This window comes from Tursiops truncatus, chromosome 14, assembly GCF_011762595.2.
Source record: "Tursiops truncatus isolate mTurTru1 chromosome 14, mTurTru1.mat.Y, whole genome shotgun sequence".
In the NCBI taxonomy this organism is placed as follows: domain Eukaryota; kingdom Metazoa; phylum Chordata; class Mammalia; order Artiodactyla; family Delphinidae; genus Tursiops; species Tursiops truncatus.
The window spans coordinates 84,027,584-84,045,490 of NC_047047.1; the positions used below are offsets into that span (position 1 = coordinate 84,027,584).

General features: G+C 49.8%; 1 protein-coding gene across 17 annotated transcripts in view; it reads right to left on the bottom strand.

Moving 5' to 3' along the window:
• The window catches only part of RNF144A (ring finger protein 144A), a 123,352-nt gene that overhangs the window by 55,703 nt on the left and 49,742 nt on the right, over positions 1-17,907 (bottom strand). Inside the window, exon 3 of one of the 17 annotated variants that reach the window (XM_073791613.1) lies at positions 11,012-11,132. The exons of 15 other annotated variants lie outside the window; for them this stretch is intronic. The gene's annotated coding sequence lies outside the window, so the exon portion shown is untranslated. Of the gene's footprint in view, positions 1-9,719; positions 9,743-11,011; positions 11,133-17,907 lie in introns of those variants that run through there. One more of the 17 variants, XM_073791616.1, reaches the window with a different exon arrangement.

Genomic DNA, 17,907 nt, shown 5'->3' on the forward strand with positions numbered 1-17,907 from the left:
TAGGTGACAGGTTAAATAAACTGAGGAAGTCAACCCTGGAATGGATTACTAGGCTACTGTAGAAAGAGGAGAAACATTCCACGCATTAAAATGGGAAGATTTGAACGATGTAGTAAATTTAAAAGGCAAACTGTAGAACATGTATTTTGCATACTGAATGTTGTGTAAACTTCATATGTATATTCGTACTTATTTGTATTTGCATAGAGAAACACTGGATGCTGCAGGCACTATGGAGAACAGTATGGAGGTTCCTTAAAAAAATAAAAATAGAGCTACCATATGATCCTGCAATCTCACTCCTGGGCATATAGCTGGAGAAAACCATAATTCAAAAAGATACACACACCCAGTGTTCACTGCAGCACTATTTACAATAGCCAAGACATGGAAGCAACCTAAATGTCCATCAACAGATGAATGCATAAAGAAGATGTGGTACATATATACAATGGACTATTACTCAGCCATAAAAAAGAATGAAATAATGCCATTTGCAGCAACATGGATGGACCTACAGAGTATCATGCTAAGTGAAGTAAGTCAGACAAATATCATATGATATTTATATGTGGAATCTAAAATAAATACAAATGAACTTATTTACAAATAATGCCATTTGTAGCAACATGGATGGAAAAACAGATTATCATACTAAGTGAAGTTAAGCCAGACAGAGAAAGACAGATCTCACAGGATATCGTTTATATGTGAAATCTAAAAAAATGATACAGATGGTCTTATTTACAAAATAGAAATAGACTCACAGACATAGAAAACAAACTTATGGTCATCAAAGGGGAAAGGGGATAAACTAAGAGTTTGGGATTAACGCATACACACTACTACATATAAGATAGATAACCAAAAAAGAACTACTGTACAGCACAATATCTGTAATAACCTATAAGGGGAAAGAATCTGAAAAAGAATATATATATATATATAACTGAATCGCTTTGCTGTGCACTTGAAACTAACACAGCATTGTAAATCAACCATACTTCAACAAAAAAAAAAAAAGAAAAAGAAAAAGAAAATGGAAAAAAAAGGAACACTGGATGAATACCCGAACCATAATTAAAGCAGTTACCTAGCGGAGTGGGCTGGGCTAGAGGGTGGAGGGACTGACCGGGCACAGAGGCAAACAGGACTCTTCAAATATTTCCTTTAAATAAATTGATTGTGAACTATATGGATACTCCTGTTTAGAGATTACAAAGATTTTAATGAAATAAACTTAAGTATTTTAATAACAGTAATTTAGAATAAACAGAGGGTCTCTTGCCTGGTCCTAATTCCATCAAGGGATAATGCCTATTCATTCTACACATAGACTTGCGTACTTAAAGTCAGGGGAAGCATTTCGAAATTGTATAAGAGAAAAGTTCCAAATGATATTTTAATAGTGTTTTTCTTCTCTGAGCTAGCTCAGAGTTCCAGAACTGTCAACGTATAAATGCTCTCCTCCATGTCTCTTCCAAATTTAAAACCTGGCATTTATTTTATTGTTGAAAGGCTCAACGTCCTCTGATCAGCTGCCTGTCAGTGCTAAGTTCTCAGACAAGGGCCTGTCAGCTCACAGAGTAATAAGACTTTCACAGTGTCAGCCTTTGGGGGAGGGTTTTATACTTCCCACAAGGAAAAAAAAGCAACATCAATTCAAATAAAGATTAAGAAATAATAATAACAGCTAACATTGACTGAGAACTTGCTAGGTGCACAAATTCATGAGCCACTTAATCATACAGCAGCTGTAAGAAACATCACCCCTCATTTGCAGGAGGGCCGGGGTACAGGGAGGCTGAGTGGTGGAGGTGGGGTGCATCTCTCGGCAGGCAGGACCCAGGCCTGTTCTCTAACCACAAGGCTGTACGTCTTTATTTTCTGAATGCAATGAGATCGACGTAGCACTGGTTGTCACGAGGCAGCTATAACCTCAGCGACACGCGGGACCACGCTCCAGTCGCCGCTCTTGCTTTTTAAGAATCCTGTGTGTTCAGTTACAACGTTCCTGGTGAACAGGGGTAAGTGAGCTTGCCGTCCCAGTTTACAGAGTATGAACGAGATGGAGCGGGTAAGTGGGTGGTGTCCAAGCTACCATCAACAGACGAGCACTAAGCATGGTCTGGGAGCTGTGGAGTCTAGAATTCTTACCCAATCTTAATTTCTACATCCTTCCTTCCACTAGTGAATAATGCGCTATGAAAGCCCAGTAAAGGTGTAGACCAGAGGCTGGCAAATGTTCCCCATAAGGGTCAGACAGTTCCTACCGTAGGCTTTGTGGGTCATAGAGAGGCTCCGCAGCAACGGCTACACTCGGCAGTGGTAGCCTCAAAGCAGCCGGAGGCAGCTCCTAACCCACGGGCGGGGCTGTACGCCAAGGAAACCAGGGGTCAGGATACGGTGTAGATGCCTGTGGGGGAATCCTGCCCGTCTTTCTGACCGTCCCGCTGCTCTAACGTGGTTCAAGACTGTAACAAAGTTTGCCTTTGTTTTGTTTTGAAATCATTTCTATTCTGAATGCCTGAGCCTGCGGTGAAGACACTACACAAGCTGAGGCTTTGCCAACTATAGCCCGAAGAACCTGTGCACCGAATAGTCCGCCTGGCTTCACGCAGGATGGGGACCCAGTCAAGGTCAAGAAAGAGCCTTCCATTCAGGCCACGTGCTCTAGTGTTTATTTCTCGCAGAAGTCCTGGGCCTTTGCTTGCTCTGTGCCAAGCGCGCGGATGTCCACGCCTCTCCTCCACCTAGTGAATCTGTGCCCCCCTCACCATCCAGCTTCATGGCACCTGCCAAGATCACTGCAGCGCGAGGCATTATGACCCTCCCATGAGTCTCCCCGGCCCCAGGTCCGAGGCACCCCGACCACAACTTAGATTCAGACACAACGTCTTACCTCCACGCCTAGTATCTAAGACCCTCCAGACAAAGCTATGCCATCTTGCCTTGTGCTCCTGACTCTTACGTAAGCATTTATCCTGTGGGTCAATGGCAATAGGATGGCTTTACCATCCCAGTACACACGCGAGGAGCTGAGAAGGTGCAGTACAATAACCCGGCCAGGCTGTGGTTAAAGAGTTAGTGGCAATCCTGAGAGAAGATCCTAAGTCTCTTTATCCAAGGAGCCTAAGACATCACAGGCGCCTAGTCTGATAGACAGTGGCCTTTGCTGAAAGTGGACAATCTCCAGGACCGGAGGCCACTGGGTTTGAATCTCGGCACGGCCACAGGATGGTGGCAAATCACTTAAACTTAACATCAGCTTACAGTTACCACGGCGCTATCTTAGGCTGTATAAAATGCATACTGCTTCATTTAATACTTCCACCAACTGTGACGTATGCACTCTTATCCCCATTTTATAGATAAGAAAACTGAGGCCCTGAAGTGCTGCAACTTGTCCAACATTAAGTGTCAGAACCTAGTTCCAAACCGAGATGTTCTGGCTCCAGAACCCCACTCTTCCAACCATAAACTCTAGGGCCCCTTGGGCCTCACTGGCAATGGTGTCTGTTGTTATTGATCATTCAACACATGCTGTTATTATGATTATTCTCTCCTCATTGGCAGAGGATGTACACCTCTCTAGCTAAGGCGGGTTGCAGAACTGACCTCATCAACTCTTTCCTGCCTCATCAACTGCTCCGCCAGCCACAAGCATCTACAGGAGGTCTTCCTCTGGGAGTCTGGGCCTGGACACAGCCCAGGGATGGGCCTCCTGATCTCGGCCTTGGTAGGTGTGGACAGTGCCCTCACGGAGGGTCAGACACACCCTGGAACACTGCTGGCTGCCTTGTCAACCGAGATCACAGCAACACCTACAGCCAATGGTAAGATGGTGCATAAGCTAGAGAGGCCAGGAAGTGGGTGGGGAGGACCTAGAAAGGGAAAGGGTTGCCAAGGAGTCTGATCCTACGCTCCCATCCCAAGAAAGAGCAATTAGCCCACAGAAGAAACCACCTGGGGCTGTTTCTGCTCAGCCTGACCCACTCGAAAATTCTTCTAAAAGGGAAAAATCAGTTACAAACACATGAAGACTTGCAGTTTAAGAAGGTGAGGGGTGCGGTGAATGCCAGAAGTTACATAACATCCTTTCTGTAGGCTGGGGGAAAGCTGTCTCCCGAAGTTTGACAAATGAACAAAGAAACGTGGCAGCATTTCAGACTGCCACCCAGTCTTTCTGTGGAACTGATGTGCCCACGAGTGAGCCCATCCCAAACCCTGGCTCGTGATGAAGAGGAGAAGGTGGGGAGGGGGAGGGAGATCATGTAAAATTAGCATCTTCTCAGCTGTGTGCTGAGCTGGGGCTTCCAGGATAGCGGAGGGGTTCTGTGGCTCCAGCCTGATTTGCGGTTATTGCATAAGGTTGTGGGCCTGGGGGTGGGAGCCGTTCCTCCCCAGGAGCCTGAGAACAAAGAAATGAGGCTCCTCCCCCACGGCCCACCGCTCGGGAACCAGGCTGTGGTCTCCCCTGTGTGCAAGCCGGTAAGAAAAGACCAGAAAGAAAACTGCATTAAATTCAAAAGAAGCCAACAGGAATCCAGAAATATACATGCTGTACTTAACCTACAGCAGAGAAACACGCAAGGCCTCATTCAAAGGTAGAGTTGCAGTTAAGCAGAGTTTACTCCACACTTGCTAACACAGTAAAAGAGGAGGGACAGCTTTGGGAATCACACTGTCCAAGCCCTCTTCCATACACATCACTCAGAGACAAGAGACCTCCATGGCCACATAGCAGAGTGGCAGAATCTAATCAGAAGACAGGCCCCTAATCCCCAGGTCAGCGGAGGGGCCGTACCGGCACAGTGAGATTGGAGGACTGTCTGCGTCGAGAATAAGCTGTTCACACAGCTGAAATGAGGGGCAGAGGGCACGAGGTCTACAGAGAAGGGTCAAGGAAAATGCTCAGTAACCCTGACACTGTATCTCGTTTTTATCCAGACCCACCCAAGAACCCAAGCTGTTTTTCACTCTTAACCATCACGTCTCAGAGGTAGCTCCGTCTTTTAATTCTGCAGCATTCATCATCTTCCTGGCATTTATGCGGAGCAAGATTGGAACTACCACGTGTACCGGATGCCAATCGGCGGGACCGCCCCCCAGCCATCGCATCACAGCCCTGTCCTGGGCTCACAGCACCAAAGAAATCAGGCCGACTGGAGAAACCAGACAGCTGGAGGAGCATTCAGACGGGTTCACAATGGTTCACAGACTCTTGGAAATCGGAGGATTAAGAGAACACTGCACAGCCCTCCCTAGAGGCCCCCGCATAACTTCCGGGCTACGGTGAACCTCAAGCCAGCTGGAGCTTCTGCAGCCAGGACAGAAGAGGACAGTGGGCAACCAGAGGCACCGGCAATAAAGTCAAACAAGGTGCTAATCAGTATTCCTGTTTCTCTAGATTTGCCAGATATTTCACAAAGTGTATGTTATACTTTGTAAGAAGAAAAACAAGTAAGAAAAATGTGGCAAAGAAGAAAAAAGTTTAGGAAAGTAAGGTAGAGCTGAGTGATTTTAGCGCACAAAGTTCATGTCCTCGAGGTTTTTGTTTGTTTGCCATTTTTTTTAACAAACTTTTTTTTTTTGCGGTACGCGGGCCTCTCACTGTCGTGGGCTCTCCCATTGCGGAGCACAGTCTCTGGACGCACAGGCTCAGCGGCCATGGCTCACGGGCCCAGCTGCTCCACGGCATGTGGGATCTTCCCGGACCGGGGCACGAACCCGTGTCCCCTGCATCTGCAGGAGGACTCTCAACCATTGCGCCACCAGGGAAGCCCCAAACGTTTTTTTCTGCAATAAATTGTGTGCAGGCCATGCTTCAGGGGCAATACATTGAGCTCAAAACTTCAAACAGGGACTTCCCTGGTGGCACAGTGGTTAAGAATCTGCCTGCCAATGCAGGGGACACGGGTTTGAGCCCTGGTCTGGGAAGATCCCACATGCCACGGAGCAACGAAGCCCGTGAGCCACAACTACTGAGCCCGTGCGCCACAACTACTGAAGCCCGCGCACCTAGAGCCCGTGCTCCGCAACAAGAGAAGCCACCGCAATGGGAAGCCCGCGCACTGCAACAGAGAGTAGCCCCCGCTCGTCGCAACTAGAGAAAGCCCGCGCGTGGCAACGAAGACCCAACGCAGCCAAAATTTAATTAATTAATCATTAATTTAAAAAAACTTTGAACAGGGACAAGGTCTTGGGAGAAAGGCAGGGAGCCCTGGGTCCCTTGAGAAGTCTCCGTACGGTGAGGAAACTCAGCCCCTGAGGTTGTGCAGGAAGAAGGCCCACATCCCCGCCCCCCGGGCCTGCGGGCCGAGAGCACGTGGCTGGAACCAGATGACCTAGGTCACACCCACCTGAGGCCCGTGCTCTCTGGGCACCTTGGGCAAGTTACTCAAGCAACCCAGCCTCAGTTTTCCCATCTATAGAATGAGGATAAGGAGATGTGCATTAGTTAGTTAAGGCTGCCTTAACACACCACCACTGACAGGCAGCTGAAACAACAGTCATCTATTGTCACACAGCTCTGGAGGCTGCAAGTCCCAGGGCAGGCTGGGGGCAGGGTTGGTTCCTCCACAGCCCTTCTCCTTGGCTTGCAGACAGCCATCTTCTGCCCATGTCTCTTCACATCGTCCTCCCTTTTGAGGTGTCTCTGTCTCCATATTTCCCCACTTGATGAGGACACTCATGATACTGGGTTAGAGTCTGCCCTAATAACCTCATTTCAACCTAATTCCACCTGTGAAGACCCCAGGTGACTGCTGAGGGCCCTAAACTCAGCCAGTGCCCTTCACGGACTAACCATCATTGTCATCATCACTCCCAGAGCTCCATCCCTGGTGACAGGCTGTCACCAAGGCCGTGTGCAAGGCCTGGACCAGAGGCAGGAGGCACAGCCCGAGGCACAGGACCCCATCTGTCCAACAGGACGAGTCACACTCTGCCAGCCTCACGCTTTCTCTGCAGGGGACAGGGTGGCCTGGAAGGGCAGCACTCGGGGACACAGCGTGGCCACCATCACCCTTTCTGATGCTGGAGGAGGAAGATTTGCAGAGCCATTGCCCACTGCCCCTTAAGTTCTAAGTGCCTCCTTTGTCCTGAAGAAGAGCGAATTAGTTTTTCTAGACATGGTGGCTCAATTGACTTGTAAAGAACAAATTTACAAGGAATTCCGGGCGCTCTTTTGTATGGTTGGAGAGAATGACCTTTGTGTCAAGCACGTCTGTTTCTGTGACAAGAGCAGGCTGGGTCAGAAGCCCCTCATCCCTGCTGCTGCCACAGGACACACTAAAATTACTGGACGGGCTGTGTTTTCCCAGAATCAGTCAAGGGTTTGCCCGGCTGTGGAGGTGAACAGCAGTTGGCTCAGCAGGGCCTGCCAGCCAGGAGGGAGCTGCGGCCCTAATTCCCACCTGGCTTCCTTCTGTGCCCTAAATGTTCACCGCACTCCTCCTTCGACCAAAATAAAATGAAAGTGTTTTTGCCAACATATTTCAACTTGAGAGTCATCCTGGAGGATATTGTGACTCTGTATTTTCTAATGCAAATAAGGAAAGCCCGAGGGCCCTGGAATGTCTCTCTGCCAGCCTTCGAGACAGTGGCCCAGAGAGCGGAAGAGACTTGACAAAGGGACGCACTCGGGGTTGGCAGGGATGGGCTGTCTGCGGACCGCAAGTCCAGTACGTCTGCCCCTGCCGTGCTGTCTTTGCATCAGACTGCCCCAGGCCATAATATCCTGTCTTCATAGAAAAGTTCCCTTCACTCCGTGTCATAGTGGCAATACAGGGGGAATAGTAGTGCAGTGCAGGAGAGGGACACAATTTAAAAGTAACTAACAACAAATCCCACAGAACTAAGAATCCTTTCAAGAGGGAACCATTTCTCGGGCCCCAGAGATGTCAGCGACTTATCATTGCAAGCAGTGACCCGTTTCTGAAAAGCATCAGTGTTCCTTGAAATGCTCATAGGAAGTCCGCCAACACACGGATTCCAAATTCCAATAGGTTAGCGCTTTGAGTTTAAAAGTACATCCATGCCCTTTAATTCATCTGATTCTCCCAGCAAGCTCTTGGCTTTTCCCTCGTTTCGCACATAGAGAAACAGAGCCTATGGAAGCATCTCAGCTTGGCCTCCCCCAGAAGCAGAAGCAGTTGATTTGGGGAGTGATCCCAGAGACCCAGCTGTAGACGTGCAGAGTGAGGCAGGAGAGGAAAGGCAGCCAGAGCAGGATTCATCAGGAACAGCTCCCCCCATGGGTCATGGGGGCTTCCTCCCCACAGCTGGGTGCTGCAGGGGGCGGGGCGGGGTACAGACCACAGGAGTCACTGCAGACCGGGGGTCTCCATCCCCCCACCAATGGGAGTGCCCAGCTCTGAGCTTCAGGAAGATTTCCTGGGGCAGGTGACAAACAGGCTGTGCCTTTCTGTACATGAGGAATTAGATGTTTCACAGAACATCTTCCAAGCTTGATTTGGGGTAATTTGTCAGATAAATTAGTCTCTAATTGGAGACAGAACAACCTAAATGCACAGAGATGGGTGAGAATTTGTTAGAACACGTGCCTGAATTGATGAGAACCTGCGTTCAGGGGGATGGTGATGGGAAATGCAGGAGCATAGGATGGATGGGACAGTCAGTGAGGGAAGATGCCAGAGGGATGCGGGGAAGGATCGGGGGCTGGGGAGGAGGAGACAGAGAAGTACCCCTCAAATGCCCCTCGCAGGTCCTGGAGACACTCTTGACACGGTAACAGAAATCAAGATTTGAGAACAGGAGTCTGTGCCGGGCAGAAACATGGACGTTAGCAAGACAGAAGGGCTTCCAGGTGGACACACAAACCCAGTCTCTGTATCCCAGGTCTGTCAACAGGGAATCGGGTAGCTCATACACCCATCTGGGTACCCACAGCCCAAGGGACCACCTGGCATGCCAAAACCTGCCCAACAGCCCTAACCACTAACCTCCTAACTGGCCTGTTCACAGAACACCCTCCTCGGTTATTATTCTACTAGACAAACTTGAGGTTCTTCAGACCACCCCAAAATAGCCTCCAGTCACTCCCCCTCTCAGACCAACATTGACTGGACTTCATACATGCAAGGGAGGAGCTTGTTAATTTAGGTACCGTTAGCATCTACCCTAAAATGTTCTTTTTATAACAGATTGTTTTGGATATTTTGGTGATTGGGGATTTCTCCAGTGGCCATTTACCCTTCTCCCAAAACAACCCTCAAAGCACAGCCTTTCCCGTCTCTGGGAAGCCCAGGGCTGGGCCATGGCAACTGGATACCATGCAGTCTGCCCGCTGTGCTTGTGGTCTGGGTCCTGCACCCTAGCCTGAAGGTGAAGAAAATACCCAACATGGAGAAGATACCCCCAATCTTAAAATATTCTAGAGCCCTTCTGGCCAATTTGTCACAATTAAGACTCACACGGTCAATTAAACCTCCTCTTTTCTTACTATGTAGGAGTTAAAAAAACGAGGCAAACTCAGGGCCTCACGAGGGCACAGCAAGTGCTTGCTGAGTGAGGACTTTCCTAATACTGAACGTGGGATTTTGGTTTGGGGACAGTCTTCTTTTTTCTTCCCTTTTCTTTCTTTCTTCTTTATTTCCTTTTTAAAATAACACTAAACTTTTAAGTCTCTCAAAACTAAAATGCAAATCCTGTTTAAAAACTAGAAACGTAATAAATGAAAACCCCAAAACACATACCTGGTAGTTAAAACAAAGATGTCCTTCTACTCTTACAAAGTTACTTGCAGAAAAAGAAAAACGTGGTGCTTATTTCACTGTTCACCTGGAAAGGGTAGACAGATGGCTTCATCTAGGAAACCCTGAAGGTAGACTCCTACAATATTTTCCAAGAACTGGTGCCACTGGCCTGTCAGCCCTGCACATCTGGGGAAGCCACCTGCACGCGGATCAGCTGCCTGTGCTCACGTTTTACAACCTTGTCCAAGACTTTGGGAGGTTCTGCCTTTATAAGAAACTGGTCCCCCAAACTTTATCAAGGCCCTAAATGTACAGACCTTGCTGTAACTGAGAGAAATCTACCTTCCCAGGGAAGGGGGCCTGGTACTGCCAGCCCACGCACCCCAAGGCTCCCATCGGCCTTGGCAGGTGTGGTGGGTAGCGGGGAGGGCCGGCAGGGAGCCCTGCACAGACACCTCAGTCTCCCCAGCAGGGTCAGAAAACCTGTCTCGTGTCACCGCCTCAGACAACCCTTCTTCAACAGCAAAGGACACGTCCTCATTTCCGCACCACCCTGATCACTGCCCATTCGTCTGCCGAGTGCTTATGCTTCTGTAATATGCTCAAAACAGCCTCGCCAGCCAAGGCAAAGGAAACAGTTCCCACCTGAGTACACGTGGCTACACGCAATTCCAAACGAGGGCCCCGCATAAACACGCACTCGGGAGCCCGTTTTATGCAGAAAAGCCTGCTTTTGTATCTCATCTCCTTACTCTCTCCTTGATCTCAAACCATAAGCCCTGCTCCAAATAAGGAGAATTCACACTGAAACCAGTGTGTTCCTTTGCCCCTGCTTTTTCGTTGTTCCTTTCCATCTCCGCTACTCTTGCAATGGTTTTCCTTTAACCCTACTCCTCTTTTCCGGGCCACTTCATTAATTCTTCTACAGCTCTGCCTCCAGCTGCTGAGGTGGCCAGTTGGTGAGCAAGGAAAACACGAGACTCCCAGAGGGACCCTTCTCCAGTGCAAAACCGCTCCACTCTGCATAGCCTGTGTGCCCGACGCCTTCCCCAGCTGAGGACGCTCGGGACCAGGGACTAGATTAAATGCATCTCCGTGACCCCAGCTCTTCATCCAGTGACTGGCACGTAAAGGACAAATGAGCCAGAAACCCTGAGTTTTACCCCTGGACAGGTCATGAACCAGCTGGAAGACTTTTACTCATCAATAGGAGGGAGGGAGGAAGGGTGCGGAGAAAGAAAGAAAATTGGAAGAAAGATAAAGAGAGAAGGAAAGGGAGTTAGTTAAACCACGTGGTTTATTTGGTTCTCTTCTCTTGTAATGTTCTTTCGTTCCATCATTTTCTTTCCAGACGTGGGGCTCAAGCAGAGGACATCTAAGCGGACATCACACAGTTGACTACACAGATTCGTTCTAGAAGGGGGAGGAAGCCAGACAAAGGGTTTAACTTAGGAGAGCCAGGTGCCGAGGAGCAGCGTGACATGTGAGGAGAAGGTGGGGGCACATGGAGGGCTCTCGGCTCGATCAACACCTTCAAGAACAGGAAGAAGCCAACACGGGGGGATTTCTCTGATCAGAATCGGCTGCATGGTAACTTGGTGCCCTAACAGAATGAGTGGAAATTATTTTCTCTCTAAAACGCATGGACATACTTCAACACAAAGACCCCTTGCTTGGCCAGTGAGGATGAAAATACACTCGTGCAAGAGTTGGGCTTGCATCGTTAGGCATTTAAAATCTGTGTCATCAGAGAACTCATGATGCCACCTCGATCCCTCCTCTCAAGGCCCAGTGCCTCTCTGTGGAAGGGACAGAAAAAGATGTTCTCACGTGCCTCAAACACAGAAAACTGGATCTCAACAATCAATCGCCGCTCTCAGACTTGCTGCCTGATTCCAGGCCACACGCAACTTTCCCCCTGTCCTCTGCTTCCCAGCGCCGAGGACGGCCCCGTTATTCTTCCGTCTTTCAAGATCAACATTATGATCATGCGGTCTCCCTAGACCAAGACCAACCAAAGACTCCAAAGGTCCAGCGTTGGCCTCACGATGGCACAAACCATGGAGAGGGCAAAGGGCCGTCCAGTCCGTGTGTGAGGGTCTTCACTGGGCCCTGGGTAGGACAGCATCCAGCCTCAGGAGGTTTCCAACGCAGGTGATAGAATAAGACACGTGCACAAATAACTACACAACATAGAAGGGAAAAGAAGTGATGTTTTACTGGCTGCCAGTAAGTGTTAGGAGCTTTACCTATTTACATTAATTTAGCCGTGACCTCAGTCCAATGGGATATTTGTTACCCTAACTTTACAGATGAGGAAACCTACTGTCAGAAGGTTAAAGACTTCTCACAAAATCTTACATGTATTTAGTCAACAATGGGAGATTTCCAAATGCCAACCAGACACCATAGCTAATGCCAAACACTCTAGGAGTTCCCAGAAGAGACACAGCGTTTCCAGATGAACTCATCGGTAATGCTTCACGGAAGAGGAGCTATTTGTGTGTGGCTTTAAGGGACTAGTAGGATGCTGCTGTGCGAGAGGAAAGAGATGCCAGGCAGAAGGACCAGGGAGTGATGGAAAGTAACAAACCACATGCCAGAAATGAAAGCACGACCTTGCGGGACCCACCCGCATCGGAATTCCCATTTCTTAGTGACATGTGTCTCTTGAAATAACGTATTAACGATGTCATTATCATGCATGTCTCATCTCTCCAAATACATAAACATCTCTGTGAAGGCTGGATCTATGCCAAATATCTTCAAATCCCCAAAAGGTCCACTCCCAGAGCCTTGAGTGTAGTCGTCACTTAACGCAAATTTTAAATGAACAGGTAACTGCTGAGATGCACAGTGTACTTTTACAGGAATTCAACGGCAAAAATAAAGTACCTCCACCCCTTAGAAAATCATTGTTTTTTTTTTTCCTGATCTGATCTTGCTGCATATTATCATTTTAACATCTGAGTACAACGAAAGAAATAAAACACAATCTAAATATATATCAAATACCTATGAAGCAACCAACCTCTCTGTAATGCAGTAAGAGGCAGTGAGAAACACACGGACTGCTTTAACATCAGACTTAAAAAAGAGAAAAGCATTTATTATTTCTTTTCCAATTGCAAAAGTATGGCTTGATGTTTTAAAGAGAAAATACAAGAAAAGGCGTAAAGAGTTAAATGATAAACTCACAAACCAAGAAAGACATGAAGGAGGCCAGGTTTATTTCAAACACCTAAGCAGGCTGTTTTAAAGGTTTCTTCAATACCACACACACACACACACACACACACACACACACACACACACACACACCCTAAACTGGCATTACACTGAGCAATGGCTTCACACAATCCCTTCACTGCCAAGTTCAAAATAAAAGGCAGACAGTACTTTCTTCTGTTCTTCCTTTCATACTGAAGGTAGCAAAACAAACCACTTGTGAATGTGAACACGGCAGAGCTCCCGACACCCTGCCTGCAACACCTCGCCCATCCAGGGCAAGGGGAGTAAGTACACACACAGCCACATGCAGGGCGATTTGCAAAGACAGGACTGCCAGCACCTCTTCCTTTTATAGGTGAGGAAATTGAGGGCCAGTGAGATGAAATAAACGCCAGGCAGAAAGCAAGCCCATGGCTCCTCTGACTTCAGTAATTCTTTCCCTGAACTCCAGCACGTCTGAGACATGACTGCTTTCTCTTCACGTTCAAGATTGGGTTAAATTTCTTCAATGACAGGTTTTGGTCACCACTTTCCATAACGCGTGCCTGGCCGCTCTCATTGCCAGGAGGAAAGGGCAGCATGTAGGGATCGTCGTGGACATGTGCCCCCACTCAACTGCTAACGAAACAGAAGCAAAGGCCCCCTTCTGGGTGAGCCTTCCAAGCATCAGAGCAGGTTCTTGCGATGCTAAGTTTCAAAAAATAAGAACATAGGCCAGCGTTTATCTGGAAACCTCAGAGGGCTTGGCTCTGCTATAAAGACTCTCTTCCAAAGGCACCAACGTCTCCATCTACACGGTACCTCTTCCCTAGCCCACCCCAGGGGAGAAACAGAAAAAAAAATAAACTTAAAGGGTTTCAATAAGCAAGAAACCAAAACAAGGCACAGTTGACTTTTCCTCTTCTCGTGTGTCCGTGTAGTTTTCCAAAGGCCTCCACTGTCGTAAAGCGTCCTCTCAAGTATGAAAGGCGATCTGCACATTTCCAAAGAAGAACTAATTCTTAGAATCTCAGAACGTGGGCTGAGGAGATCGTAGGAAGCAAAGCGTCACAGAGAAGAAGTGGCTTAGAGGAGAAACGTGTGATCTCTGTACCTGCAGGAAGGTGAGATCAAAGTCCTATTTGATGCCAGACAAGTCTTGGGGGACCCATGGGACTTGGGGCTCCACGGGCTGTTCCAGCTACAATTCTCCTGCCCGGACGTGAGCACGCAAACAGACCCAAGGCCTCCATGCTCTTAACTAACCATCAAATTCTGCAGAGGTTCTGAGTTTCTCTCCCACTGCTCCATCCCAGGTCTTAATTCCTCCTCTTCCTGTCCACCCTTTCCTACTCCTGGGAACCCCAGACCTCTCATTAGGAGAGAGGCTGTGAACATTTCAAGGCATCCTAAGAGTCCAGGGATGTGGAATTGAGAGCTCCCCGGGTTCGGCCTGGGATGCTTGTGCCGTATAAGATCGCCGGCCTGGCCCGGGGCTGTGACTGGGCTGCAACAGCACCTTTTACAGGGATCCGGAGGCCCCTGTCCTCGCAGGGTAGGGATGGGGGAGGGGGAGGCGTGTATTCCAGGTAAGTCACTGGGGCCACTTGACGGGAGCATCGCACGTCCCTGCTCTAAGGGGAGAAGCCAGCCCTGCTCGACGGTGACCGAGCCACATGCTGGCTCATCTGAAGTAGGATTTAGGGGGGCTGACCGATGGGGAATACATAATTCTTAATTCAGTACCCAGAGTCCTCTCAGATGGCCCCCCCGCTCTAGACCTTGATCTCTGCACAACCCACCACAGTGTTACTCTGCACCCTGTACACTCAACCCAGACCATGACCCCGACCCTCTCCTGCAGGGTTTTGAGAGAAAAGTGGCAGTTTCTCCACGTTTTCATCCTTTAGGTCTTCTAACGTTTGCCTTCTGCAAAATAGAAGCTTAAGACACATGTGCTGAGTGGATCTGGCCTCGGGAGAACAGGCACAGGTGTATAAAAATGTACAAAAGTAAAAGACAGTGTGCCCTGACCGCTGGATGAGTGGAGGGCAGAGGGCGATGCAGCGGGCAGATGTGGCGTCAGGTAAACATGGCCATTAAAAGGGGGTCAGCACTGACCAGCCCTGTGGCACAGGCCTGACCTCTCTGCGCCTCTGCTTCATCATGGGAAAAACAGGGGCATAAGGCCTGTCTCGTGCGTGAGGTTTCCGCGAGGGATGAACCAGCCTCTCTGTGCACAAAGCCACCCACGGCCTGGACAGAGGAGACCCGCCAATGCCAGCTGCCTGAATCCGGGGCTTCATGACAGAGTCAGCACTGAACTGAAGGGAAAGGGCTTTTAAATGATTCTTAAAGAAAAAAACAAAACTCTAAGCTCCCTAGTATTGACATAAACACACCACATCCTAACTGCAAGGGTTTTAAGAAGTGGTCAGTGGGGCTGGTCACCCTTCACGGTCTCAGGCACTGGCAAAGCTAGCCCTTCCAGCACACGGTGGCGGTAGCCCAGGAGGACAGAGGTGAAGCCTCAACTCCTCGACAGCCCGAGGCCACCAGGCTCCCGACACCTGAGCCAAGGCCCGAGAAGATGGCATCAGGCTGGTGAGTGTTCATGGTGAAGCCGGGCATGTGGAAGAGGCGGGGGAGACGGCACTCTGGCCTTCCCCCTTCACGTTGCTGGACAGCCACCTGCGTCTGGACAACCCGCCGGGCCCCTCAAGCCTCTGACCCCCGGTCTGTGTGTCTGTGCATCTGTATATCTGTGCATCTGTGTGTCTGTGCATCTGTATGTTTGTGCATCTGTGTGTCTGTGCATCTATATGTCTGTGCATCTGTATGTCTGTGCATCTGTGTATCTGTGCATCTGTGTGTCTGTGCACCTGTGAAGGCAGGCGGGCTGGCTTAGGACCAGGAAGGGGCCCCAGGGTTTGCACAATGATTTGGGGTAGAAGGGAAGGGGGTTCTGCGTCCTCCACCCCAGCTCAGATCACACATGATAGCTGATTTGGAGGGAAAAAGTTCCACTGCCAAAACAAAAGCAGTTTGTAACATGTGGCCTATATTCGTTGCTAAGGCCCCTGTGGGTCTGAGACCCTCCGAATGAACCCTGCTGCTGTGGACAGCCTCTAGGTCTGGCAACACCACCTGCCCTGACAACAAAACCAAGGACCGAAAGGCCCCCGTATTCCTCTAAATCCCGTGTTTTCAGGCACTCGCACCCTCCCGGGGTCAGCGACATCTGTGCAACGTGCGGGCCAAACCCCTACCAAGATTCACGGGAACACCGGACTGATTGGGAGGGAAGGCCAGCCTGGGACCCTCTGGGAAGTCAACTGTGGTCACACGGATGTTCCCGGAATAGTGGACGCTGAGGCTCTGGCCTGGCCCAAAAAGCCACATCAAAGGCCCAGGAACTTGCCACTATGATTCAGGAGAGGCTGCCATGTCATCAGCTAAAGGTGCGAGTCCCAGCCTGACTGTGTGATGCCCAAAGGCGCCCAGAGCTACTCCGGAACTGCAGACGGGTCCCATGGCCACTTTCTCAAGGTCTGTGCCGAGAGGCCTGAGGGGAGCTAAGGACCTTTCTTCTTAGAAACTGCTCTACCTGCAGTAGGGCTTTTTTTCTCCCTCGCTGGGTGATGAGAGAGCAAGGAGAGCAAGGAGAGCTTGTCTGTTTTTTGTCCATCTGTCTGTGTACACCGTCTCTGTCACAGCATTAGCGTTAGCCGGGCTTTGTGTTTCCATCATTCCTGTTTACTTTCTGGACCTTTCCCAGCTTCTACAGGAGCAGCAGTGCAGAGCAGGGGGCCTACGGAGGGGCTGCAGGTGCAGGGCCGATGGGACGGGGCCCAGCATCCCGAGAACAAGCGGGCCTGTCCCCTGAGGTTGCCACATGACAGCCACTCTACAGACTGCCGGCGTCCCTCTGTCAGCTCCACGCACAGGGCAGAAGCCCTCCGGGGATTCACATGCTTCCTGGAACGTCCCCTGTCACTCCCACCCTGGTCTGTAGGTGACTAATGGGACACATCCAAGATTAGGTGGTCTCGGTCCAGGAGAAAAGCTGAGAACCTGTATCGGGCTGCTGACCAGTCAGTACAGGGTGCTGGGAAAGCAGGGAGTGTGAGGTCCCCACAGGGCCTACAGGGTGACACACAGGGTGACACAGCTCAAAGACTGGAAAGGGTGGAGCAAAGGACACTGCTTTTATTACAACAAAAGCATTTCTAGAATTAGCTCTCAGAGCAACCCTCTAAGTGTTCTCTGGGATCTATGAGAGGCCCAGAACCGAAAAGGCTCAAAACGTTTTAAGTGTTGGGCTTCCCTGGTGGCACAATGGTTGAGAGTCCACCTGCCGATGCAGGGGACACAGGTTCATGCCCCGGTCCGGGAAGATCCCACATGCCGCAGAGCGGCTGGGCCCGTGAGCCATGGCCACTGAGCCTGCGCGTCCGGAGCCTGTGCTCCACAACAGGAGAGGCCACACAGTGAGAGGCCCGCGTACGGCAAAAAAAAAAAAAAAAAAAAGTCTAAGTGTTGAGAGAAATTACAGTGTTATACAACCCCGTAAACATCGCTGAGAGCCAGAGCCGTGCCAGAGCGCTGTGCAGAGCTGCTTGGGAGAACACAGAGACGAACCCCATGGGGCAGCCTCCCTGGCAGAGGCCACAGCGCCGTCCGTACATCAGGGGTTTGGAGCCCAGGACCAGCGCCAAGGTGAACGCCAGGTAGAGCAGGTTCCCTGTGAGTGACCCCATGGCAAGCCCCCTCCTCTCCATCACATCCTTCCAAATACCCATACTGCGCACACACATGTAAGGGGATTCAGGAGGGAATTCTTGAACTGTAAACGCAGTCCGTTTACTCACTGACTAAGTGCACGGCCTTCCAGGCGCTGTCAAAGCCCAAGGAGATGCATGGTCTTCCCCACCAAGCTCACAGTCTACTCAGAGCTGGTTAAATCCTGATGACAGGG